This window comes from Pongo abelii, chromosome 2 (assembly GCF_028885655.2).
Source record: "Pongo abelii isolate AG06213 chromosome 2, NHGRI_mPonAbe1-v2.0_pri, whole genome shotgun sequence".
NCBI lineage: Eukaryota > Metazoa > Chordata > Mammalia > Primates > Hominidae > Pongo > Pongo abelii.
Window position 1 is genome coordinate 173,047,360 of NC_085928.1, and position 27,313 is coordinate 173,074,672.

The following is a 27,313-nucleotide window of genomic DNA, read 5'->3' on the forward strand; positions in this document are numbered from 1 at the left end:
TACCAGTGTTAGCTTTTATATGACTGTCATTCCCCAAGTAAAACCTTATTAGAAGCAAAGGTCTTCCACTGCATGATATGCTGTTATCCTCAAGCACCCCATCCTGCAGATGGGCTAGTGTTACAGTAAAATCTTCTAGAGTTGGGAAGAACAGGTTTTTTGTTTGTCTGTTTTAAGTTATACATGCTAGAAATAATTCATTTCTTGGAATTGAACTCCTATGTAAATATTTTCCAACTGTGAGTGTATATTAGAAACCAAAAGAATCTCTAAAGATTCTGATTTAAGGCTTTGAGGTGCATCCCAGGACATTTCAATCAAGTTCTCATTTTCATGCAGATGATTTCTGAAATATGCTTTCAAAACCCTCATTCTGTTTTGGTATCTATAAAATAATTTACAAATGGTTATAAAACCTAAGTCTGGTACTCTCAGTTTTACTTCTGGAATTTCCCAGAGCTGTCCTTGCTTTGGGCTTATCTTCTTATCCCCTAGCAGCCAATAGATGATAGCAAGATCTATCAAATATACCTATAAATTGTCTAAGATGTTCAATATAACAAGTAACTGAAAACATTCTGACTGAGACTGGGACTACATTCAACATCAAAATGCGTCTCCTGAATTGCATGATGGAGAAATGTTACTGAGAAGTCTTGTAAAGGTCATTTTTTAAATGCCACAATACCACATATCTCTTAGATGTGGATGGTTTTTCTCACAAGCATTACATGTAAATTATGTCTGATACTGAAAAAGATCCTATAGGAAACGTCAATTTTATTCATGTGCTCCTTTATATTTGAATTATTTTTACTTGGTTTCTATGAAAATTCATTTTACAGATTTTCTACTTGCATAGAATGTATGGAAATTAATAATGAATACACTACGTCTTAGAATAGATTTTTTAAATTTTAATAAAATGAGTAATTAGAAAGCTTGTATTGAAACAATTGACATTAACTTTTGGGGAAAAATGGGTAGAGGACTACGAATATCTTTCTCTCTGAGGATAAAGCTTAATATTTTCTGTAATAAATTAGTAAGTACTTAGTAATTACTTTCACTTAAAGCAATACTTATCACTTCATTCTAATGATGTTGCAGCTTTATTTTAGGGATGTCAGTATGTATTATCACCATTTTAGTGAGAAATCTGCATATATTTATATCAAATATTTGTTACAGAAGCCAAATAGGAGAGAAAAAAAGAAAAAGCAAGATGCATTGAATTGTTTAAATGTGCTCTTCTTAGATTTGTTTCAAGTAAACCTGTTGGCTTTTTTGGCTTCCAGTTTGTTAAATATTATTTAAAAATTTATTTAAACACTGGTTTAAAAATGTAGATTTACATTAAATGTTAGTTAATGTTAATTGGCTCTAATGATTTTAGAAATCATTTTGTTCTTTGTGTATTCAAATAATGATACATTCACAAATTTGGAAACTCAGCCACTTTTCCTTTTGTCCCAAATGGAAAATAAAACAATATTTACAGTCAATGTGGCTCACTTATTTACCTTCTTAGCTTTGCTACATGACTGTTATGACTGTGAAATCAAGTTTCTACATTTAGTATTTTATGTTTAATTTTACAACTTTAACTTAATTTATAATCTTTTCACTGTTTTTAAAGTTTTTATTTCCAAATTCCAGATTCAGATATACTCAATAAAAGTATACCTACATTATTTTAACAAAATTGGTTATTTATTGTCCCACTAATCTTTGAAGTTTTTAATAATGTTAGATTAATTACATAACAAAAGGGTGAATCCCAACAAATATTTAATATGTAATATATGACAGCTATAATCTTTCCTTTTTTAAAATAAAATCTGCATAATAAATTTTGAACATTGAATGACAACTGATATTAAAAATTTCCAAAAATATAATGTTAGAGATAAAATAATCGTTGACTTGGTAGCTGATGTCCAAACAAGTCATTTGAGGGAAAATATAAAGAAGAGTACAAATTGATCATGAAAGGAAAGAATTTTTATTTCAAGAAGAAAAGTTTTAAAAATAATTATTTATCTTAAAATTATGAACTTTCATTTGCTGAAGTGATATATAGTTTTTTTGAATGAGGTCTGACTTGAAGAGAAATAGGAGGAAGAAGGAAATTTGTGTAGTCCATTCAGTTGCTAAATAATCATTGTGTTTCCCAGTGTAGATTCTAAAACTTGGAGAATTAACTCTCGGAAAACACGTCATGATCTCACTTAATATTCTCAGAAAATTAATATAAATATTAAATTTGTTTTATCAACCCTACAAAGGATTTTTTTAAGAATAAAACAGGGTATCCTTGAGGTCAGATTACTAACAAAATGTTTTAACTTGTAGGTTTAAAATATATATTCCCAGTGGATCTTACAAATCACATGTAGGAAAGAGTTATGATTTATTTAGTACCCAGATGTTTTAATAAAACATGTTTGTTTAAACATTAAACCTCTCTTTCTCACCTTCTCTCCCTCATTCTTTTTGTAAGCCACATAATGTACTCTTGAATTAGGTATAATCTAGTTTATAGAGAAATCTCAAAGATGGCATATATTTAAAATGTTATTTGTATTTCCAATCTAGCTGTTCTATATCGTATTCTCATTCCTTAAATTATTATCTGGACAAATTCCATAACTTTTGGGTCACTTTTGCTTATGAAAACTAAAGTCTAATACACAACTTTGTCTCAAACTCAATTTAAATTTCATATAGTCTCACTCTCTCAAAGACAGGTTTAAAACATGCCCTTAGTTTAACAGTAATAGTGGTTGGGGAGATAAAAGGGTAAGACTTTAGGACACTCAAACCCTTCCCTTTTGAAAACCAATCCATTTTGATATTGAAGGTAAGGAGTGGAAGGCAACATACATAGTTAATAGAAAGCGTTACTAATCATGGAAACGAGGTATCTCAGTTCCAGCTCAGCTCAGATGTCCATCTGATGCCATCTGCTGCTGGTACTCTATACTGATCTGGAAAATATGATCACTTCACAGGAGCCATAAACACTAGAAAATTCTTTTGCAGTCTCCAGCTAAACTAAAATGGAGAGAGTTCTATGGTCTTCTTATTGTTTATAGGACTGTAGGTATGTCTCTCATCTTCAGTAATTTTTACATCAGAATTGGCCTTCAGTCTCTATGTTCATGTATATTCCCAAAGATTAGGAGAAACTCCCTGTAGATTTCTGAGAATAATCCTACCAAATTCCTTTTTCTTGGAAGTTCTAGAGTGGGTCTTCATATGTAGCATCTCATAAAGCCACAAGCCAGATTTGACACAAGGCAATTCTTCTGATATTGAGTTAGGTATTCCTTCTCTCTTCCTCATGTGGAGAAGAAAAATAATATCTGGACAGTTCATAGCACCATTACCCTCCTCTACTTTTTAAGGATTGAATTAGAAGTAAAGGGTTGATGACTAGGGATTATTTAAATGTCATAGAGATATTGTGGTAGCTCTATTTAACATGTTAAGATCTTTGAACATCATTTATTTCCTATGTTGGAACTTAACATCATAACATCATGTTATCACATAAACTATTATCTTATACAAATCAACATGTGCCTTCATAACAATACGTAACAATCAATAAAAATACCTGAACTTGTGACCAAATAAGTCAATAGAGTAAACATTGAGCAACAGTATGATTTTTTCTTCAGTAAATGTCATCATAGAAAATTTGAGACTTCTTTTAAGACTGCAACTCAAAGAAAAATTTATCGCCTGACATGAATACAAAAATAATGATGAAAAATGTTTTATGCTACTACTTTATAAAATAAGAAGTGAAGTCACAGTAATATAAAATAGTATATATGTGATTTATCTATCATTATATTTAAATATAGGAAAGATTTATACCAAAGTCTTGAGTATTTTTAAATTTTTTTTCAGTTTTTAGTTTTTACTATTATTTTTTACAGACGGGGTCTTACTTTATTTCCCAGGCTGGAGTATAGTGGCATGATTCTGGCTCACTGCAGCCTCAAACTCCTGGGCTCAAGCAAACCTCCTACCTCTCTGCCTCCCAAAGTACTGGGACAGGCATGAGCTACCATGCCTGGTTCTATTTCAGAGATTTAATGAAATATAATTTAATTAAACTTAGTTTAAAACCAAAAATGCTAAATATATGCCAAACAGTATGTTATTAGTATAACAAGATAAACACAATATATCTTACAATCTATGAATTCCATCTAGTGAAAGCACCAAAGATGCTAATACTAATCATACCTCGGATTAATAATGTATATTAAAAATATGAAATTGTGAGATCTGTATCTCTGGAGGTGAGCCACATTTACCATCGTTGTCATTCATTTCAAAGACGGGAATGTCAGAATGTCTTGTGCTGGGTCTAGGAACAAGGAAAAAAGGAGAGGATGGGCACTTTGTCCAAAATATATTTTTGTTTGTCTTCTCCACATTCAACACTACCATTTCCTAAAAAATGAGGTTATATAAATGTTCAGTACTCATACATTGTTTATGTGGGCTAGGTGCAATTTGCATTCTAGTTTGAAAGATATTAAAGTGTGCAACCTGGAGTAAAATAAGAGTTTGTGAAAAAAAGAGGGAGGTAGGTATGTTAAGCAGGTGTGCAGCAGATAAAAATATATAGAACCAGAAAAGTGTGGAACATTAGAGATACAGCTAACAAATCTGCCTCCTTCATATTTATCTTTCTGCTTCAGCCTTACCCTAGCAGAAAGTTGTGATATAAGATATACAAAATTTCAATAAAGGTAATTCTTTATTTCATGAATGTACTATGCAAAATAATGTAAGAATATCCAGTCTCCTTCCATAGATAAGCAAAAAGTTTGTATCTTTACTTTTTGTGTTTGTTTTTGATCTCAGAGAAAGAGATGTTGGCAGAATGGGGACAGGAGGAAGAAGGAGAGAATACAAATGTGAAGAGAAAGAAGGGTCAGGACACTACCTACCAACTCCTATGTTGTTAAGTAAAAACTGAATAATAATTGAAGGAAATAGTATAAATAATAATAATAGTAAAAATAAGAAAAACCACTCTAATAGTGTCTGCATTTGGGAACTTACATATTAGATGTTTTCAGTAGATGACCTCACTCTATAAAGCATAAACAACTCTTCAACACTCTATAGTAGATAATAATAGTATATGCACTTTATAATAGATTTAAATTTAGAGAAGTTACTATCTTCTTTAATGTTACATACTTAAGACATGGTGGAAATAGGAAAAGGACCAAGGAAGAAAATAAATACTCTGAACCATCCTCGCTGCGACTTGGTTCTTCATGGATAAAAATAAGACTGTGCTTTGTTTTATTGGTCAGTTTTCTTTTTCTGGAAATGAAACTTGAGGTTTGTAATTTACCTCCTTTTGTTCTCTCTTAATTTTATTCACTCCACTCCACATTTATTCTCATCACTTCACTGAATCTGATTCCATCAATGTTACCAATTATATACATTGTCCTAAATGTAATGGTCTATTTGCATGCTGGTTTTAATTGATTTATCAGAAGCATTTAATACAGATCTCTTCTCCTTGATACACTTACTTCAACTGACTTACAGCACTGAGAACGCTTTTGAATTTTCTCTCATATCATGGGAATTTCTTCTTATCTTTGATGTTACATGTTTCCCTTCTCTCTTACTTTTAAAATTGAAGGGGCCCAATGTCAAGTTCTTGAGGATCTTATCCATCCTCATGGCTTAAATACCACCTATAAATTTACAACTCTCAAATTAATATCACCAACACAGACTTCTTAAATGAATTCCTGACCCTTACACACAAAACATATATCCATCCATTTGGTTTTCTCTTAGATACATGCAATTTAACATGTTCAAATATGAACTCAGGATTATTTCACAAAAATCTCATCGACCTGCAGCCTTCAGTGTCTCAGCTGATGGCAGATTTTTTTTTCTTTTTTTAGTTTTTTAGTACAAGAAAAATCTTTATTTCATCCTAGAATCTTTTAAAACAAACAAACAAAACACCAGTCAGTCAGCGAAATGAGTAAAATTGCTAACCGAACCATCATGAAATCATGGTAGCTCTATATTAAAATCTATCAAATTTCAAGCACTTCTCTCCATCTCCTGAAACCACTGGTCTGAGCCATCATCTCTCACTTGGATTTCCATGATAGTCACATAAGAATTTTCTCTGCTAATATCCAAGGACTTAGACCTCTCAAAACAAGCTGCCAAAGTAAGCCTTTTAGACGATAAGTCAGAGCTATCTCTCTTCTAAGAACTCTGCATGGCTACTCTTTACATTCAGTATAAAAGCCAAGATACCTATAATGCTGATAAGTAGGGTGACCATATAAGTTATGATTCAATCCAGATTAGAGAGTGAAATTGTTTATAGTACTGATGACAGAACAATATACCTAAAAATAAACTGGCGTGAACAACTAGGATGTTTCATCACCCTACTGCCAAGGTGCCTTATTATTTTCCCCCGTTACCTTTCTGACCACTTTTGCCATCATTATCCTCTCCTGTACTGAATCTATTCTCGTTAAAATTGCTTACTTGTTCTTCCTCAAACCCACCATGCAGCCAGGCACACATTTACACCGCAGAGCCTGCACAACCACTGTTTCCTTTATACTTAGAATCTTCTCATCCCAGGAATTCACAAGGATTACTACCTCATGTCCTTAAAGTCTTTGCCTAGACCTGGGCTCTCCTATGATTCCTACCCTGAATATCTCATTTCATACTGAAATCTATCCCTCAACGTTACTATATGGCTGGGAAACTTAAACTGGATAAATTATGAACCTAACAAAATACTCAGTATATAATAAACAAACACTAGCTACCACCACAAGCAGCAATATTATAACTGGATATTCGCTTACCAAATAAATGTATTTTGAAAATAATTAAAGTATGATAGATATATTTCAAGATTAACTACTATATTTACCAAATTATTATTAGGCTATTAATGCTCAACATTCCAAGAGATGAATTTAGATAAATTTTCTAACCCCTTGGATTTAGGGGTATAAGTCATTTCTACAATTTGAACAGTAATAGATAAAAGTGCCTTAAATGTTAGAATGATGACAGTCCTAACTCTGACATATATCTAGATACATGATTTGTAAAACATATATTCTTTTAAAAGTAAACTAGAAGGTTTAAAAATATTTTCTCAAGCAACCATATTTTTGTACTACATTCTTTTAAAATGTACATTGCATTTTCATGTCATAAAACTGAAAGCACAGTGAATTTTATCATTCTGTATGTTTGAAACCAATCCAAATATATGCATTCAATTTGCCAAATAATATCTACCACATAAAAGACATCCTCATTATTTATAATTTAAAATTAATTAAAGTTCATAAAAATAATAACATACAAATGAATATATTAACAAATTCAGGATTTTTCTCTAAGGAAATATGTTAAAACTTAGAATAAGCATTTTAAAAAGTCTCTTCTTTCTAAAATAACAAATGAAATTGATTTTAAAATAGATATTTACAAAATTGATTGTATATTTAATGTATGCGGTATGTATTAGTATGAAATGGCAAACCTCTAGTCTTTGAGATTTCAATGAGCAAAAGGGAATATTAACCAATGATGTCTTTTCAAATAAGTAGTTTACTCAGCAGATATTTGCACAAAACCTGTAATATCTAACCAAAGTAATAGGCATTTATATTCCAAATAAAAAATAATTTATTTGCTTAAATTCTACATTTACAACAAAGTTTAGTCAACGAGTTAACTTAGTATCTTCTATTCAAGTCTAAGATTTCCACGCAATGTTTGGCCTATGTAAGGGGAAGCTCATATTTAGGTGTTTTGTTTCATGATATTTAAGCCTCTTTAATCTACCTATTTTCTAACATTCTACATAATTTTCTTTGTACCATTCTCAAGAATTTCCTTATAAACTCTTACAATTTTTCAAGAAATTAAACCATAGTTTCCTAACAAAGAAAACAATTTGAGAACAAGCATAACACAAGCAGCCCTTTTTGTTTATCTGAACATTACTCATTATCACAGGTGCATTTAAAGTTTTCAGTAAATAATTATCTAAAATATAAAAGTAATAAAGAAATATAGATTTTAATATTTGTATTCCATTAGATATTTCAGAATCTTTTTGTTTCATTCCTTCAGTAAGAGATCTTGGGAATCATTTTGGCTATAATATTCTTTTACTGTACACTCTTAGACAAGTTATCTCAGTTTCCAAATAGAAGTGCAAAGACAATGAGTCCTCACTGGATTTTTGTTAAAAAATAATGAGGTATAATATTTAATCATCAGATTTCTGAGAAAAATAATTATCATTGTTTACCATCTAGGTCCCATAGAACATTTTTGTTTAATGTAATGCTCTCATTTTAAGTCATTTATAAGTAATTTACAAATACAAGGAAAAGACAGTAAAATAAACTAGTAAATATTAATAAATTTTAAACATAGTAAAAGTCTTTTATGCAGTAAATTTTTGTGCACAAACACCATGGATGATAAAATAGTATTGTCACACATCCTTTTAACAAAATGGGATTATCCAGGTTCTTATTCCAAACTATTGTTTGACTAACTGGGTGAGAATACTGTATTTCCACTTTGTCTTTGGAAGTAACTTGTCATTGGTTCTTAAATTTGAGAATATTCATTTCAGTCATCATAATCTGAAGACATATAATCAATTTAATTAATATGATAAATTTTATTATATCTTTAAAGCCTAGAATGCTGCTATCTTGTTCTTTGCATTTATCTTCTAATTAAGTTAATCTTATAACTTTCTTTGCCTTCATGAATTAAAAACAAAAACCTCTAATTTTCAACTGCATTAACTAACTTAAAAGCAGACCACAAAGATGGTGTCCCTAGTATTTTGAATATCTTATTGAAAGATGATGCCATATTTTGGATAACACAATAACAAATGAAAGAATGACAATTTATTCCATGATTGCATCTTCCTCCTAAGTGATTCCATCATTCCTTTTTTTCTTATTACAGTTTTTTTTAGCGTAACTGAGAATAATCAATGAACCATCATGAGTCATGATAAGATAATTCCTAGGACGATAAAATAGAAAATGTTTGCAAAATATGGATAAAAATAAGATCCTGGTCTCATAATTCATTTTAGATTTATAACAATTCAATGGATCCAAATGGTAATTGTAAAATAGAATAAATTATAATCTATTAAAATCAGCAAAATTTCATTTTTTGTTGCTTGTAAGAACTCTAAGAAAGAATGAAAGTTATGAAATATGGATATTAAAAAAACTGCTCAAAAGAGGCAAAAAATTGTCTAATTAATTATATAACAAGGGTGAATCCACTTGGTATATTACATACGCACAATAAAAACATAGCCTTACTTTCTCTTTCTACTATGCTACTCCTTGATTTATTGAACCATGCAGAAGGGGGTTGGGGTGTAGAAAAACAGTAGAAAGAAAAAGAAGTAACATGATATCTATATATTTAAATAGTATAAACAGCAAAATAATATAAATATAACACATAAAATTACTCTTTACTGTTTGATATATACAGTACTATTTATATTTATATATACATAGGTAAATATGTATTATTATTCACTATTTTATAGGTATACATTTGTTTATATATATTATATATTTATACACACACATACCACTTCCATTTTTTAGTTTATGCCACAAAATGTACACTTTCTCAACGGTCACTTTAAGATGTTAGGTTGGTTTTGCTGTAATATCTGCTATTTTATATACTAGTTTTGAAATGCATTAATCTTTGAAAATAAAACAATTTATTAAGCTGACTTCACAGGCTATAAACTGGATTAATGCATGAGGAAACCACTGCCTGTACACTAACTAAAATCTGAAAATATAAATGGTAGCTTCAGTTTTTCAGTAATTATTTTATGTGTTGATATTATTGATCCCAGCTGCTTATGACATTTTTTATGTCTACAAGCTATCATCTAAAAATGAATTTCTAATAAAGCGAATTAAGACTCATTCATATTAGCTATGGAAGAAGAAAGAAATACCTGTTTTGCCTCCAGAAGTGGAGAAAGAAGTCATTCCACATTTATTTTCAGTTATACAGTGTATTAATGGCTATGATATTCATGAAAACATTTTGATTTAGATTGGCATTGCCATCTCCATTTTTTAACTACAAGTGAACCGTTAGAAGATCAAATTGAGGCTGAATCTGGAGGGCATGGTGCTAAGTAAATTAAGCCAGGCATAGAAAGACAAGTGGTGCATAACCTAACATACATGTGGAATCTAAATAAATCAAACTCATAGAAGCAAAAAGTATAATGGCGGTTACCAGAGCCATGAGTGGATGAGAGTGAGAGAAATATAGAAGCAACAGCAAATCAACCCCAAAACTAGCAGAAGATGATAAATAATTGAAATTAGAGGTTAACTGAAGAAAATCAAGACAAACAAAACATTCAAAACATTAACATATCCAAGAGTTGTTTTTTTGAAATCTTAGTAAGATAGATAGGCCACTACCTAGATTAATAAAGAAGAAAAAAGAGAAGGTCCAAATAAGCACAATGAGAAATGACAAAGGAATCATTACCACTGACCTGACAGAAATGTAAATAAGCATCAGCAACTACTTTGAATGCCTCTGTGCCCACAGACTAGAAAACCTAGAAGAAATGGATGAATTCCTGGACATAAACAGTCTCCCAAGACCAAACCAGGAAAAAAATGATTCTCTGAGCAGACCAAAAGGAGCTCCAAAATTGAATCAGTAATAAATAGTCTACCAACCAAATTTTATTTCAAGGTAATTTAAGGCATGTTTCATGTTTACTGTTTCCCTGATTAAGTCATGTACATCACCATATGACTTAAAATCATATGATGGAGGGTAAGTAATACATTTTTGCTGATTCTCAATAGTGCTTTTGGATAAACATTTAAATTAGACAGTGGTAAAAGTGGACCATTAAGTCTAAAATAAAATCAGCAAAGATAAATCTAAAATTTGTAACATTTTTATTTTATTTATTAGAGACAAGGTCTTCCTGCGTCACCCATGCTGAAATGCAGTGGCAGGATCATAGCTTATTGCAGCCTCAAACTCCTGGGTTCAAGCAGTCCTCTTACCTCAGCTTTCCAAGTAACCAGGATTACAGATGTACACTACCATGATTGCAAAATTTAATTTTGTATTTTTTGTAGAGTCAGGGTCTGGCTATGTTGCTCAGGCTGTCCTTGAATTCTTGGTCTTAAGCCATTTTGCCTCGGCCTCTAAAACGCCCAGATTACAGCATGAGAGCATGAGTCCTCATGCTTAGCCTACTAGCCTAAAAAGGGCAACCAAAAAAAAAAAAAAAAAAAAAAAACAGCTTGAGGTAGAAATTCCATGAAAATGCCAATTTTAATCTATTCCTTTCACAAGAAATCTAGAATCCCAAAGATTCTCAGTGCAAGTATCTGTTACTTAAAACATATCCTCAAATAAATGGCATATTTTAATTAAGAAATGTTTGTCATGTAAACTTATTTCCAATAAGCATGTGTCAGGTATGTTAAAAATAACATTGAATATATTTTTATTTGTTTGAGCATATGTGTGTGGAGGCACATAAATTGGTGAAGTCTTAGAGAAAAGCAATCTCACATTTAACATTGAATAAATTCCCAAAATTTATTTTAATTTGATCATTTAGAACTCTGTACATATATTCCCTCAGAGTCTTTATTATGTCTAACGATGCATTCTAGTTAATCTTTGATTTTTTAAAAACGTAATTGTTTGAAAACTCACTATCAATATATTCACGGAAATGTAGAGTATAAGCTTGATTTATTCATTGATTAATAATTAATGCAGCTATTTAGTTAATATTTTTGAAACCTATTTATTTCAAGCACTATCTAGACAGATACAGTCAATGTTGTTAAAATTTGCCATCTAAAAGAAACTTTAAAATATCACATTAAATATTTTGCTTTGTGCTTTGGCACAGACTCAAATGGAGAATTGTTCTATTTTTTTCCAATGTCATATCACAAATTTTTTTTTTCTAATCTGCTTTCCTTCACTTCCTTTTGCTAAAATATTTGGGAAAACCAAATTCCTTTTCATATATTTTACCAAAGCTTAGACCAAGCTTTATAAACTATGAACTGCTTATTTAAAAAGGAATGTGTAATTATAAATGTATTATAATTTACTAAGTGTTTTCTATGGGATAGACACCATTTGTTGGGGAAACCAGCCCCACACCACCCAGCAGGTACCCCAAGTCCAGCAGAGACAAAGGAGCTAGAAAGAGACAGAATAAGAGTTTAAAAGGTGGGTCTAGGGGACAGGAGAGTCAGAGGCTTGCTCATGGGCCAGAGCTCTTCCGCTTCACCTAATTTATTGGTTTACAAGCTCTTTGTTCTTAGGGCAGATGGGAGGGGTATGAAGGGATGGAGGAAAAGGATAAATCAATGAAGGAGAACTGGTGAGTCATTCAATAAGATGTATAGCAGTGGCGGTTTCTGTGAATTTCCTTGAGCAAAGGCATGTGTCTAAACTACTTAAGATCTTTGACTTATCGGGGCTGAAATGGGTGGAAGTGGGTTTCAGGAGAAGCCAAGATGTTTGATTATACCCCACTGCTTCAAGGATGTGTTATCTCCCTGAGCAACCTGTGGAATGCCACGGAGCTGCCATGTTCTTGGGGCATAAAGACATGAAGGCAATAAAGAGACTTTTCTCCTCAGAGGCTGCTCATGGCTCCCCATGGTTGACTCACACAGGGGAGACCAACTCATCTGGCATCCCAGAAACTCTCTTTCCCACAACCATTCTAAGTGTTACTTATTTACTGAATCCTGAATCATAACCTTATGAACTAGATAATTTTCCTTGTTCAGGTGCAGCAACCAAGGTACAGAGTTTTTCTCACCTGAAATCACAGAATTACAATAAGTTAATCGCAAAATTACAATAAGTTAAGTAAATATATTCAGAATCCTAGACAGGCTTTTGGAATGTCTTGTGAATCTACAGACCCCTTTCTTAACCACTATAACTATACCTTACTAATTTGCATACGCATATTGTAGAAAAACATGCGCCCACACACACACAGTAAGAGAGAGAAAAATAGAGTGAAAGAAAAATTAAAATATATGTAGAAGCTCTATTTCCTTGGTTTCATGTATTTGATTATTGTGACATTTCCTATGTAAGTGAACCCCATGTTCTCTAGAAGCGGATGCTAAGTCAAAGTTTCAGCTGTAAGACTTTATTAGTGATCAGCACTTATGAGTGGGGGACAAGGCTGAACAGAGAAAGAACGTTGACTGTGATATAGTTCTGACAATGGCCTTGCAAGAAATGTCCCATTGCAAAAGTCCATCTAATTAATTTGTTGGTTTCTTTCTGTTACCAACTGTCACACATTGGATTCTGAAGAAAGAGATTCTGAGATAGTTTGTAGTGTGTATTAATTTGCTAGAGTTGCCACAACAAAATACTACAACATAGGTGGCTACAACAGCAGGCATTTCTTTTCTCACAGTTTGGCAAGCTAGAAGTCCAAAATCAAGGTGTCTGCCAGGTTGGTTTCACTGAGGCCCTCTATTTGACTTGTAATATGGCTGGCTTCACGTGGTCTTCCCTCTGTTTGTATGTGTGTTCTAATCTCCTCTCTTTAAAAACACCCCAGGAATATTGTATTAGGGCTCATCATAATGACTTCATTTATCTTTAATTACCTCTTTAAAGACTTTCTCAGAAATGGTTACATTTGAGGTATGGGAAGGGGGATTTGAACTTTAAAATATGAACCTCGATGGGAAAACAAAATTAAGCCCCTAATAGAGTACAAGGCATTTATTAGAAATAAACACCTTTGCAAAGAAAGAAGCAGCAGTATTGGACACAGTGAAAAGTGTAGGTCCAACAAAGCCTCAGCCAAGTCAGTTATGTGCCAATTTGGGAAGTGTATGACTTCAGAAGAGGAACATCGTTCTAGAGTCAGCTCAGGCTGACTCTAGAAAGGCTAACAGCTGGTGCGTCTCTGCTAAACACACTCCTTGTATTTCTGTATAATTTTTAAAACTTTGGTTCTCAGTGGCACATGTCTGTGTCTACTACACTCCACTTTGTGGATGAAAATATATAAACAAAAATAGGTCCATTTATAATATTCATATGTTAAATTACACATCTTAATTGGTTGGAAATAGTCTTTCCTTAGGGAATTATTCTACATAATATTCCTAATGTTTCCAGAATGACTAAACTCAGAAGTATGATGAGATTGTCTGACTACTTTCAAATTTACTTAGATTTTGAATGTATTTTATGTATTTTATCTTTAGCAATATTTATATCATGTGTTACACTTCTCCCTTTACCAAGTAATCAATAACAAATTTCACTGGCTAATATTTTGTTATCTATAAAATATTCTGCAGAAATATGGTTCACCAAGAAAATTGTCAGAAGGACTTCATTCAATTCCCTCATTTTGAAAACACAATAATTTGTTAACAAACATGGCAAAGAATATATAAATGTAAAATGTCATGTAAAGACCAAAGTAGTGGCTTCAATATCTAATTGTCTCCAATGTTATATTTTCTAATTTTTTCCAGTATTTGCTTGTTAATAACACTTTCATCGAATGACTGTTATGTGTAAGAAAGACTGTTAAGGGTAGAGGATACCCTACTACATCTTGTGGGCTTAGCATCTTGTGATTTATAAATGAAAGTAAATTTTGAGTTAAATGCAGTGCATACATTCCTCTAGTTCAATCTGTTAAGTAAAAGTTAACACTGACATATTTGCATACACTTTTGAATATGTATTTTTGAGTCACTAATATAAATAGGTACATGACCATATTGAACTCTTAATCAATGCAATATTTTGACTTAGATGAATGCAGAAATGTATGCATTTCATTCATAACTATTCCCAGTGCATTAACTCAAATTAGAACTCTATAATTATGTTAATAAAATTAGTACAGATTTAGTGTTAAAGTACAATGAAAATAATAAAGAATCATAAGAAAATTATAAAAAAATTCTTTGTAACAGCACTACCTCAAGAAAAATCATAAGAAAAATTAGAAAATATCTTGAGACAATTGAAAACTGAAACACTGCAAACCCAAATATATGGGATGCAGCATAAACAATACTACAAGGGATGTATATAGTAATAAGTGCCTACATGAAAAAATAAAAAGATCTCAAGTCAACAACCTACACTTACACCACAGGAAATAGAAAAAGAAGAATGAATTAGTCCATTTTCATACTGCTATAAAAAATTACCCAAGACTGGGTAATTTTTAAAGAAAAAGAGGTTTAATGGACTCACGGTTCCACATGGCTGGGGAGTCTTCACAAGCATGGTGGAAGGCAAAAGAGGAGCATGTCTTACATGACGGCAGGTAAGACAGTGTGTGCAGGGGAACTGTCCTTTATAAAACCATCAGATCTCCTGAGACTAACTCACAATCACAACAACAACACAGGAAAAACCCAGCCTAACGATTCAATTACCTCCAACTGGGTCCCTCTCATGACACATGGGGATTATGGGAGCTACAATTCAAGACAAAATTTGGGTTGGCACACAACCAAACCATATCATTCCACTCCTGACCCCCTCAAAATCTCATGTCTTCATATTTTGAAACCAATTATGCCTTCCCAACAGTCTCCTAAAGTCTTATTTCAGCATTAACTCAAAAGTCCACAGTCCAAAGTCACATCTGAGACAAGGCAAGTACCTTCCACCTAGAAGCCTGTAAAATCAAAAGCAAGTTAGTTACTTCCTAGATACAATGGGGGTACAGGGATTAGGTAAATACACCAATTCCAAATGGGAAAAATTGGCCAAAACAAAGGGGTTACAGGACCCACGAGAGTCAGAAATTCAATGGGGCAGTCAAGTCTTAAAGCTCTAAAATGATCTCCTTTGACTCCATGTCTCACTTCTAGGCCATGTCAATGCAAGAGGTGGGCTCCCACGGCCTTGGGCAGGTCTACTGCTGTGGCATTGCAGGGTACAGCCCCCTTCCCAAATGCTTTCATGGGCTGGCAATAAGTGGCTGTGGCTTTTCCAGGCACATAGTGCAAGCTGTCAGTGGATCTACAATTTTGGGGCCTGGAGGACACTGGCTCTCTTCTCACAGCTCCACTAGGCAGCACCCAAGTTAGGACTCTGTGTGGAGGCTCAAACCCCACATTTCCCTTCCACACTTCTCTAGCAGAGGTTCTCCACGAGGGCCCTACCCTTGCAGCAAACTTCTGCATGGACATCTAGGTGTTTTCATACATCCTCTGAAATCTAGGCTGAGGTTCCCAAATCTCAATTATTGACTGCTGTGACCCCACAGGCTCAACACCACATGGAAGCTGCCAAGGCATGGGGCTTGCACCCTCTGAAGCCATAGCTCAAGCTATACTTTGGTCTCTTTTAGCCATATCTGTAACAGCTGGGATGCAGGGCAGCAAGTCCCTAGGCTGCACACAGAAGGCAGGCCATAGGCCCATCCATGGAGACTTATTTCTCCTAGGCACTGGGCCTGTGACTGGAGGGGCTGCTGCTAAGGTGTCTGACATAACCTGAAGACATTTTCCTCATTGTCTTGGAAATTAACATTTGGCTCTTTGTTACTTATTCATTTCTGCAGCTGGCTTCAATTTCGCCCCAGAAAATAGACTTTTCTTTTCTACTGCATCATCAGGCTATAAATTTTTCAAACTTCTATGCTGTACTTGGTCTTGAACACTTTGTCAATTAGACATTTTTTCCACCAGATAACCTGAATCATCTCTCTCAAGTTCAAAGTCCCACAAATCTCTAGGACAGGGGAAAAATGCTACAAGTCTCTATATAGTATGAGTGACTTTTATTCCAGCCTCCAATAAATTCCTCATCTCCATCTGAGACCACTCAGCCTGGACATCATTGTCCATATCACTGTCAGAAATTTGGTCAAAGCCATTCAACAAGCCTCTAGGAAGTTCCAAACTTTCATACATCTTCCTGTCTTCTGAGCACTCCAAGTATCTAGGAAGTTCCAAACTTTTCCACACTCTTCTGTCTTCTTTGGAGCCCTCCAAACTGTTCCAACCTCTGCCTGTTGCCCAGCTCCAAAGTCACTTCCACATTTTCTGGTATCTTCAGAGCAGTGTCCTACTCTATTTGATACCAATTTTCTTTGTTAGTCCATTTTCATATGGCTTTAAAGAAATACCTGACTGGTTAATTTATAAAGAAAAAGATCTTTAATGAACTCGCAGTTCCACATGGCTAGAGAGGCCTCACATTCATGGTGGAAGGTGAAAGAGCAAAGGCAAATCTTACATGGCAGCAAGAGTGCGTGTTCAGGGGAACTGCCTTTTATAAAACCGTATCTCCTGAGATTTATTCACTATCACAAGAATAGCATGGGGAAAACCTGTCCCCATGATTCAATTATCTCCCACCAGGTCCCTCCTACAACATGTGGGGAATACGGGAGCTACAATTGAAGATGAGATTGGGGGTTGTGGGGGAACACAGCCAAATCATATCAAAGAACAAACTAAGCCCAAATTTAGTTGAATAATAGAAATATAATAATTAGAGTTAAAATAAATTTTTAAAATAGACAAACAATAGAAAAAACTGATGACAGAGTTGGTTTTTTGAAAAATTAATGAAAATGGCAAACATTAAGTTAATGAGAGTAGAGTTAAATAAAGAAAACAGAAATAAAAAGGGATCCAACTACTAAGAGCAACCATATGCCAACAAATTGGACAACGTAGGAGACAGTGATAAGTTCCTAGAAACATACACTCAACAAAGGCTGAATCATGAAGAATTAGAAAATCTGAAGAAACCCATAACTATTAAGTATATTGAATCAGTAAGCCAAATTTCCCAACAAAGGACCCAGGACCAGATGTCCTCATAGCTGAATTCTACCACATTTTAAGAAGAATCAAAAGTAATCATTCTCAAATTTTTCCAATATCAAAGAGGAGGACACACTTCCAAACTTATTTTATAATGTTCACATAACACTGGTAGTAAAGCCAGTGACACTACAAGAATGAAAACTGTAGGCCAACATTTCAGATAAACACAAATGCAAAAATCCTGATCAAACTACTAGCCACCCAAATTCAATACAGATGAAAAGGAACTTGCACCATGACCAAGTGAGATTTATCCCTAGGATGCAGGGATTGTTCAACATACAAAAATCAATCTATGTGTTATACCACATTAACAGAATGAAGGATAAAAATCACATGATCCTCTCAACAGATGCAGAAAATATATTTAACAAAATTTAACACTCTTTCATAATAGAAATATGAGGCAAAGTAGAAATATAAGTAATATACTTCAACATAATAAAAGTCATATATGACAAACCCACAAATAATATTACTTGGAATATTAAAAAACAAAGTTTTTCCCTAAGATCAAGAACAAAACTAGGATGTCCACTCTCACCACTCTATTCAACATAGTACTTGAAGTCCTAGCCAGAGAAATTAAATATGGAAAAAAAAGACATCTAAATCAAAAAGGAAAAAAAAATCTCCTCTGTTTGCAGATAACATAGCTTTGTATGTAAGAAACCCTAAAGACACTGCCAATAAACTGTTGGAACTGATAAACAAATAGAATAAAGTTTCACTATACAAAATCAAATACAGAAGTCAGTTTCATTTTAATACACTAACACTGAACTATCCAAAAACAGAATTAAGAAAAAAAAATCGCATTTATAATAGCATGAAAAAGAATAAAATACTTAGAAATAAACTCGAGAAAGACAGTGAAAGACTTGTACTCTGAAAGCTACAAAACACTGTTGAATAAAAAAAAAAAAAAAAACAAATGAATAAAAGACATCCCGGCATTATGAACTGTATTACTTAATATGGTTAAAAAAGTTCAAAACGTTGTCTACAGAGTCAGCGCTATCTCTATCAAAATACAATTATATTATATATATATAATATGTGTGTGTATATATATATATACATAATTCTAAATTTCAAATGGAAACAAAAGCAAAACTCCAAAATAGCCCTAGCAATATTAAGAAATAAAAACAAAGCTGGAGGTTCACGTTTTCTGATTTCAAAATAGAATACAAAGCTATAGTACATAAAACAATATGGTACTGGCATAAAGACAGACTAATAAGAGAGAATAGACAGCACACAAATAAACCTACTTATATACGGTAAATTAATTTTTGGCAAGGGTGCCAATAACACACCATGGGGAAAGAATAATCTCTTCAACAAGCCCAGTTGGGAAAACTGGCTACCACCTGCAAAAGAATAAAATTGGACCTTATCTCACACCATTTACAAAAATCAACTCAATTTATTAAAGACTTAAATGAAAGGTTTTCGAAACAGTAAAATTCCTAGAAGAATTCTTAGAGGAAAAACTTCATGACATTTGTATTGGCAATCAAAAGCACTGGCAACATAAGCAGAAATAGACGAGAAAGACTACATCGAATTAAAAAGCTTCTACACAGCAAAGAAGAAAATCAGAGTAAAAAGGAAAGCTACTGAACTAGAAAAATATATTTACATACCATATACCTGATAAGAGATTAATATCCAAAATATATAAGGAACACCTATGATTCAAAAGCAGAAAAAAATAAAAATAGGCAATTTGTATGTCTTCTTGAAAGAAGACATACAAATAGCCAACAGGTATGTAAAATAATGCTCAACATCACTGATAATCAGGGAAATACAATCAAAACCACAATGAAATATTACCTCACACTTGTTAAGATGGCTATGACAAAAAAGCATGAAAGTAATCAAATTTTGGCAAGCACTTGCAGAAATTGGAAGCATTTTACATTGTTGATGAGAATGTAAATTGGTGTGGCTGCTATGAGAAACAGTTTCTAAAAAGATTAAAATAGGACTATCATATGATCAATCAATCTCAATTATGGGTTTTTATCCAAATAAATTGAAATCAGAATTTCATGTTAATATCTGTACTTCCATGATCATGCAGTACTATTCACACTAGCCAAGATATGGAAAAAAACCTAAGTGTCCATTGACAGATAAATGGATAAAGAAAATTATATATATATGTATATATATATATATATACATATATATGTATATATATATACATATATATGTATATATATATATGTATAAAATATTCAGAACTAAAAAAAGAGGAAAATCCTACTACAGAGATGAACTTTGAGTTCATTATGCTAAGTGAAAATAAGCCAATCACAGCAAGAAAAATATGCATTATTCCACCCATATAAGGTATCTAAAATAGTCCAATGCATAGAAACAATTGGTCATCAGGAGATAAGGGGGTAGAGAAATAAGGAGTTGTGGTTCAATCTTTGCTGTATATTATTATTCTTAAAGTTAACAATGCTGTGCTGTATGTTTAAACATTTGTTAAGACAGTATATCTCATGTCCAATAATCTTACTACAATTAAAAAAAAATAATTGCAGTGGAAAATAATAGAATCTTAAGGAAGAATGTATTAATTGTACGTTTTGGGGTTACAATCATTAAGCTCAACTTGTGTTGTGAGACTATCTGAGGCTATGTATTGAAAATTTTTATTTATTTTGAAAAGTTTACACACTTTTTCTGAAACTGCTCTGCTTCAAAAAACAATGATGCTGGACATGACATAATTAAATGATAAATAGCTGTGTAAATACCTGTGACTGTAGTGCACAAACATGTGAGTATTTGTGAACAAATTTAGAGAATAGCTAAAATCATAAAGAAATGGCAATACATAAAATATTTTTTAAAAAACACCTCATGTAGTGGTAAAAATTAATAATTACAGTTGTGCTTAAGTTGAAATTCTATAATAATTGAGAATCTATGCCATGAGTGGTGGAAAAATAAACTATACAAAAGCGATACAATTCATGTTCTAGGATAGATATTCTCAGTAATCAGATATAATGTTCGTACAAATTTGTTTTGAGTCCTAGTTAACATATCTTCAAAGATGGTCAAATAGAAAGAGCTCTGGTCTGCAGCTGCCAGCAAGATCAATGCAGAAGGTAGGTGATTTCTACTTTTCCAGCTGAGGTACTCAGCTCATCTTATTGGGACTGGTTAGACAGTGGGTGCACCCCATGGGAGCAAGCCAAAGCAAGGTGGGACATCACCTCACCTGGGAAGTGCAAGGGGTTGAGGAACTCCCTTCCCTAGCCAAGAGAAGCCATGAGGGACTATGCTGTAAGGCATGGTGTTTTCCAGCCCAGATACTACACTTTTCCCATGGTCTTCACAACCCGCAGACCAGGAGATTCCCTCAGGTGCCTACACCACCAGGGCCCTGGGTTTCAACGCAAAACTGGGCGGCTGATAAGGCAGACACCGAGCTAGCAGCAGGTGTTTTGTTTTGTTTTGTTTTGTTTTGTTTTGTTTTGTTTTTGTACCCCAGTGGCACCTGGAATGCCAGCAAGATAGAACCGTTCACTCCCCTGAAAAGGGGGTAAAGCCAGAGAGCCAAGTGGTCTAGCTCAGTGGATCCCACCCCCATGTAGCGCAGGAAGCTAAGATCTCCTGACTTGAAATTCTTGCTGCCAGCACAGCTGTCTGAAGTAGACCTGGGATGCTTGAGCTAGGCAGGGGGATGGGTGACTGCCATTACTAAGGCTTGAGTAGGAGGTTTTCCCTTCACACTGTAAACAAAGCCACTGGGAAGTTTGAACTGTGGGGAGTCCACCACAGCTCAGCAAAGACACATAGCCAAACTGCCTCTCTAGATTCCTCCTTTCTTGGAAAAGCAGAAGCCCCAGTCATGGGCTTATAGATAAAACTCCCAACTCCCTGGGAAAGAGCTGGGGGAATGGGCGGCCATGGGTGCAACTTCAGCAGACTTAAACATTCCTGCCTGCTGGCTCTGAAGAAAGCATCAGATCTCCTAGCACAGTGCTTGACCTCTGCTAAGGGACAAACTTTCTCCTCAAGTGGGTCCCTGACCCCCGTGCCTCCAGACTGAAAGACACCCCACAGCAGAGGTCGACAAACACCTTGGAAAGGAGAGCTCCAGCTGGCATCTGGCTGTTGCCTCTCTTGGACAAAGCTTCCAGAGGAAGAAGCAAGCAGCAATCTTTGCTGTTCTGCAGCCTCCACTGGTGATAACCAAGCAAACAGGGTCTGGAGTGGACCTCCAGCAAATCCAGCACACCTGCAGCAGAGGGGCCTGGCTTTTAGAAGGAAAACTAACAAACAGAAAGCAATATCATCGACATCAATGAAAAAGACCTTCACACAAAAGCCCCATCCTGAGATCAGCAACATCAAAGACCAAAGGTAGATAAATCCATGAATGAAGAAAAACTAGAACAAAAAGGCTGAAAATTGCAAAAACTGGAATGCCTCTTTTCCAAAGGATCACAACTCCTTGCCAGCAAAGGAACAAAACTGGATGGAGAATGAGTTTGATGAATTAACAGAAGTAGGCTTCAGAAGGTGGGAAATAACAAACTATTCCGAGCTAAAGGAGCATGTACTAACCCAATGCAAGGAAACTAAGAACCTTGAAAAAAGGTTAGAAGAATTGCTAACTAAAATAACCAGTTTAGAAAGGAACATAAATGACCTGAAGGAGCTGAAAAACACAGCACGAGAACTTCATGAAGCATACACAAGTATCAACAGCCATATCAATCAAGCAGAAGAAAGAATATCAGAGATTAAAGATCAACTTAATGAAATAAAGCATAAAGACAAGATTAGAGAAAAATAATGAAAGGAAAGAAAAAAGCCTCCAAGAAATATGGAACTATGTGAAAAGACCAAACTTATGTTTGATTGGTGTACCTGAAAGTGACAGGGAGAATGGAATCAAGTTGGAAAACCCTCTTTAGGATATTATCCAGGAGAATTTCCCCAATATAGCAAGACAGGCCAACATTCAAATTCAGCAAATGCAGAGAGCACCACAAAGATACTCCTCGAGAAGAGCAACCCCAAGACACATAATCATCAGATTCACCAAGGTTGAAATGAAGGAAAAAATGTTAAGGGCAGTCAGAGAGAAAGGTTGGGTTACCAACAAAGGGAAGCCCTCAGACTAACAGTAGATTTCTCTGCAGAAACCCTACCAGCTAGAAGAGAGTAGAGGTCAATATGGAACTAAATATAGAATGGAAAAATGGGTACCAGCCACTGAAAAACCCTACCAAATTGTAAAGACCATTGACACTATGAAGAAACCGAATCAACTAATGGGCAAAATAACCTTATATATAAATGAGCTAAATGCCATAATTAAAAGGCACAGACTGGAAAATTGGATAAAGAGTCAAGACCCATTGGTGTGTTGTATTCAGGAGACCCATCTCACAGGCAAAGGCACACATAGGCTCAACATAAAGTGATGTAGGAACATTTACCAAGCAAATGGAAAGTTAAAAAAAAAAAAGCAGGCATTGCAATCCTAAACTCTGATAAACTGGACTTTAAACCAACAAAGATCAAAAAAGATAAAGAAGGGCATTACATAATGGTAAAGGGATCAATGCAACAAGAAGCGCTAACTATCCTAAATATATATGCACACAACAGAGGAGCACCTAGATTCATAAAGCAAGTTCTTAGAGACCTACAAAGAGACTTAGACTCCCACACAATAATAGCAGGAGACTTTAACACCCCACTGTTAATATTAGAACATTAACAAGACAGAAAATTAATAAGGATATTCAGGACTTGAACTCAGCTCTGGACCAAGCAGACCTAATAAACATCTACAAAATTAACCACCCCAAATCAACAGAAGAGACATTCATCTCAGCACCACATCACACTAATTCTAAAATTGACCACCTAATGGGAAGTCAAACACTCCTCAGCAAATTTGAAAGTACAAAAATTATAACAAAAGTCTCTCAGACCACAGTGCAATCAAATTAGGACTCAGGATTTAGAAACTCACTGAAAAAGGAAAAATATGTGGAAACTGAACAACCTGCTTCTGAATGTCTGCTGGGTAAATAACAAAATTAAAGCGGAAATAAATAAGTTATGTGAAATCAAAGAGAACAAAAACACAATGTACAAAATTCTCTGGGACACTGCAGTTTATAGCACTAAATGCCCGCAGAAGAAATCAGGAGTGATCTAAAATCAACACCCTAATATCACAATTAAATGAACTAGAGAAGCAATAGCAAACAAATTCAAAAGCTGGCAGAAGACAAGAAATAACTAAGATCAGAGTAGAACTGAAGGAGATAAAAATCCCTTCAAAAAAATCAATGAATCCAGAAGCTGTTTCTTTGAGAAGACTGACAAAATACATAGACCACTAGCCAGATTAATAAAGAAGAAAAGACAGAAGAATCAAACAGACATAGTAAAAAATGATAACGGGGATATCACCATGGATCCTAAAGAAATACAAACTACCATCAGAGAATACTATAAAGACCTCTACACAAAGAAACAAGAAAATCTAGAAGAAATTGATAAATTCCTGTACATATACACCCTTCAAAGACTAAGCCAGGAGGAATTCAAATCCCTGAAGAGACCAATAACAAGTTCTGAAATTGAGGCAGTAATTAATAGCCTACCAACCAAAAAAATCCCAGGACCAGATGTATTCACAGCTGAATTCTACCAGAGGTACAAAGAGAAGCTGGTACCATTTCTCCTGAAAATATTCCAAACAACAGATAAAGAGCAACTCCTCCCTGACTCATTTTATGAGGTCAGCATCATCCTGATACCAAAACCTTGCAGAGACACAACAACAACAAAAATTTCAGACCAATATCCCTGATAAATATCGATGCAAAATCTTCAATAAAATACTTGCAAACCGAATTCAGCAGCACAATAAAAAGGTTATCCACCACGATCAAGAAACTTCATCCCTGGCATGCAAGGCTGGTTCAACATATGCTTATCAATAAACGTAATCCATCACATAAACAGAACCAATGACAAAAACCACATGATTATCTCAGTAGATGCAGAAAAGGCCTTCAATAAAGATTCAACACCCCTTCATGCTAAAAACACTCAATAAACTAGGTACTGATGGAACATATCTCAAAATAAGAACTATTTATGACAAACCCACAGCCAATATCATACTGAATGGGCAAAAGCTGGAAGCATTCCCTTTGAAAACCAGTACAGGACAAGGATGCCCTCTCTCACCACTCTTATTCAACATAGTATTGGAAGTTCTGGCCAGGGCAATCAGGCAAGAGAAAGAAATAAAGTGTATTCAAATAGGAAAAGAGGAAGTCAAATTGTCTCTTTTTGCAGATGACATGATTGTATATTTAAAAAAACCCATCGTCTCATCCCAAAATCTCCATAAGCTGATCAGCAACTTCAGCAAAGTCTCAGGATACAAAATTAATGTGCAAAAATCACAAGCATTTCTATACACAAATAACAGGCAAACAGAGAGCCAAGTCATGAGTGAACTCCCATTCAGAATTGCTACACAGAGAATAAAATACCTAGGAATCCAACTTACAAGGGATGTGAAGGACCTCTTCAAGAAGAACTACAAACTACAGCTCAAGGAAATAAAAGAGGAAACAAATAAATGGAAAAACATTCCATACTCATGGATAGGAAGAATCAATATCATGAAAACAGCCATACTGCTCAAAGTAATTTGTATATTCAATGCTATCCCCATCAAGCTACCACTGACTTTGTCCACAGAATTAGAAAAAACTACTTTAAATTTTATATGGAACCAAAAAAGAGCCTGTATAACTGAGACAATCTTAAGCAAAAAGAAAAAAGCTGAAGTCATCATGCTACCTGACTTCAAACTATACTATAAGGCTACAGTAACCAAAACAGCATGATACTGGTACCAAAACAGACATACAGACCAATGGAATAGAACAAAGACTCAGAAATAACACCACGCATTTACAGCCATTTGATCATTGGCAAACCTGACAATAACAAGCAATGGGGAAAGGATTCCCTATTTAATAAACGGTGTTGAAAAAACTGACTAGCCATATGCAGAAAACTGAAACTGGACCACTTCCTTACACCTTATACGAAAATTAACTCAAGATGGATTAAAGACTTGAATGTTTGACCTAAAACCATAAAAACCCTAACAGAAAACCTAGGCAATACTATTCAGGACATAGGCATGGGCAAAGACTTCACGACTAAAACACCAAAAGCAATGTCAACAAAAGCTAAGATTGACAAATGGGAACTAATTAAACTAAAAGCTTCTGCACAGCAAAAGAAACTATCATCAGTGTGAGCAGGCAACCCACAGAATGGGAGAAAACTTTTTCAATCTATCCTTCTGACAAAGGGCTAATATCCAGAATCTGCCAGGAAGTTAAACAAATTTACAAGAAAAAAGCAAACAATCCTATCAAAAAGTGGGCAAAAGATGTGAACAGACACTCCTCAAAAGAAAACACATACGTGGCCAAACAATATATGAAAAAAAGCCCATCATCAATGGTCATTAGAGAAATGCAAATCAAAACCACAATGAGATACCATCTCACACCAGTTAGAATGGCAATTAGTCAAAAGTCAGGAAACAACAGATGCTGGAGAGGACATGAAGAAATAGGAATGCTTTTGCAATGTTGGTGGGAGTGTAAATTAATTCAACTATTGTGGAAAACAGTGTGGCAATTCCTCAAGGATCTAGAACCAGAAATACCATTTGACTCAGCAATCCCATTAGTGGGTATATACCCAAAGGTTTATAAACCATTCTACTATAAAGGCACATGCACACATATATTTATTGCAGCACTGTTCACAATAGCAAAGACTTGAAACAAACCCAAATGCCCATCAATGACAGACTGGATAAAGAAAATGTGCTACATATACACCATGGAATAATAGGCAGCCATAAAAAGGAATGAGATCATGTCTTTTGCAGGGACATGTATGAAGGTGGACACCATCATTCTCAGCAAACTAACACAAGAACAGAAAACCATACACCGCATGTTCTCATTCATAAGTGCGAGTTGAACAATGAGAACACATGGACACAGGGAAGGGAGCTTCACACAACGGAGCCTGTCATGGGGTGGGAGGCTAGGTGAGGGATAACATTAGGATAAATACCTAATGTAGATGACAGTTTGATGGGTGCAGCAAACCACCATGGCACGTGTATACTTATGTAACAAACCTGCATGTTCTGAACATGTATCTGAGAACTTCAATCGTAATTAAAAAAAAAA

General features: G+C 34.3%; 1 long non-coding RNA gene across 1 annotated transcript in view; it reads right to left on the bottom strand.

The window, feature by feature from the left end:
- LOC100937460 (uncharacterized) overlaps positions 1-27,313 on the bottom strand; it is a 108,125-nt gene that overhangs the window by 80,211 nt on the left and 601 nt on the right. Inside the window, exon 2 of the long non-coding RNA XR_002914468.2 lies at positions 7,598-7,691. This is a non-coding gene — a long non-coding RNA (uncharacterized LOC100937460). The remainder of the gene's footprint in view (positions 1-7,597; positions 7,692-27,313) is intronic.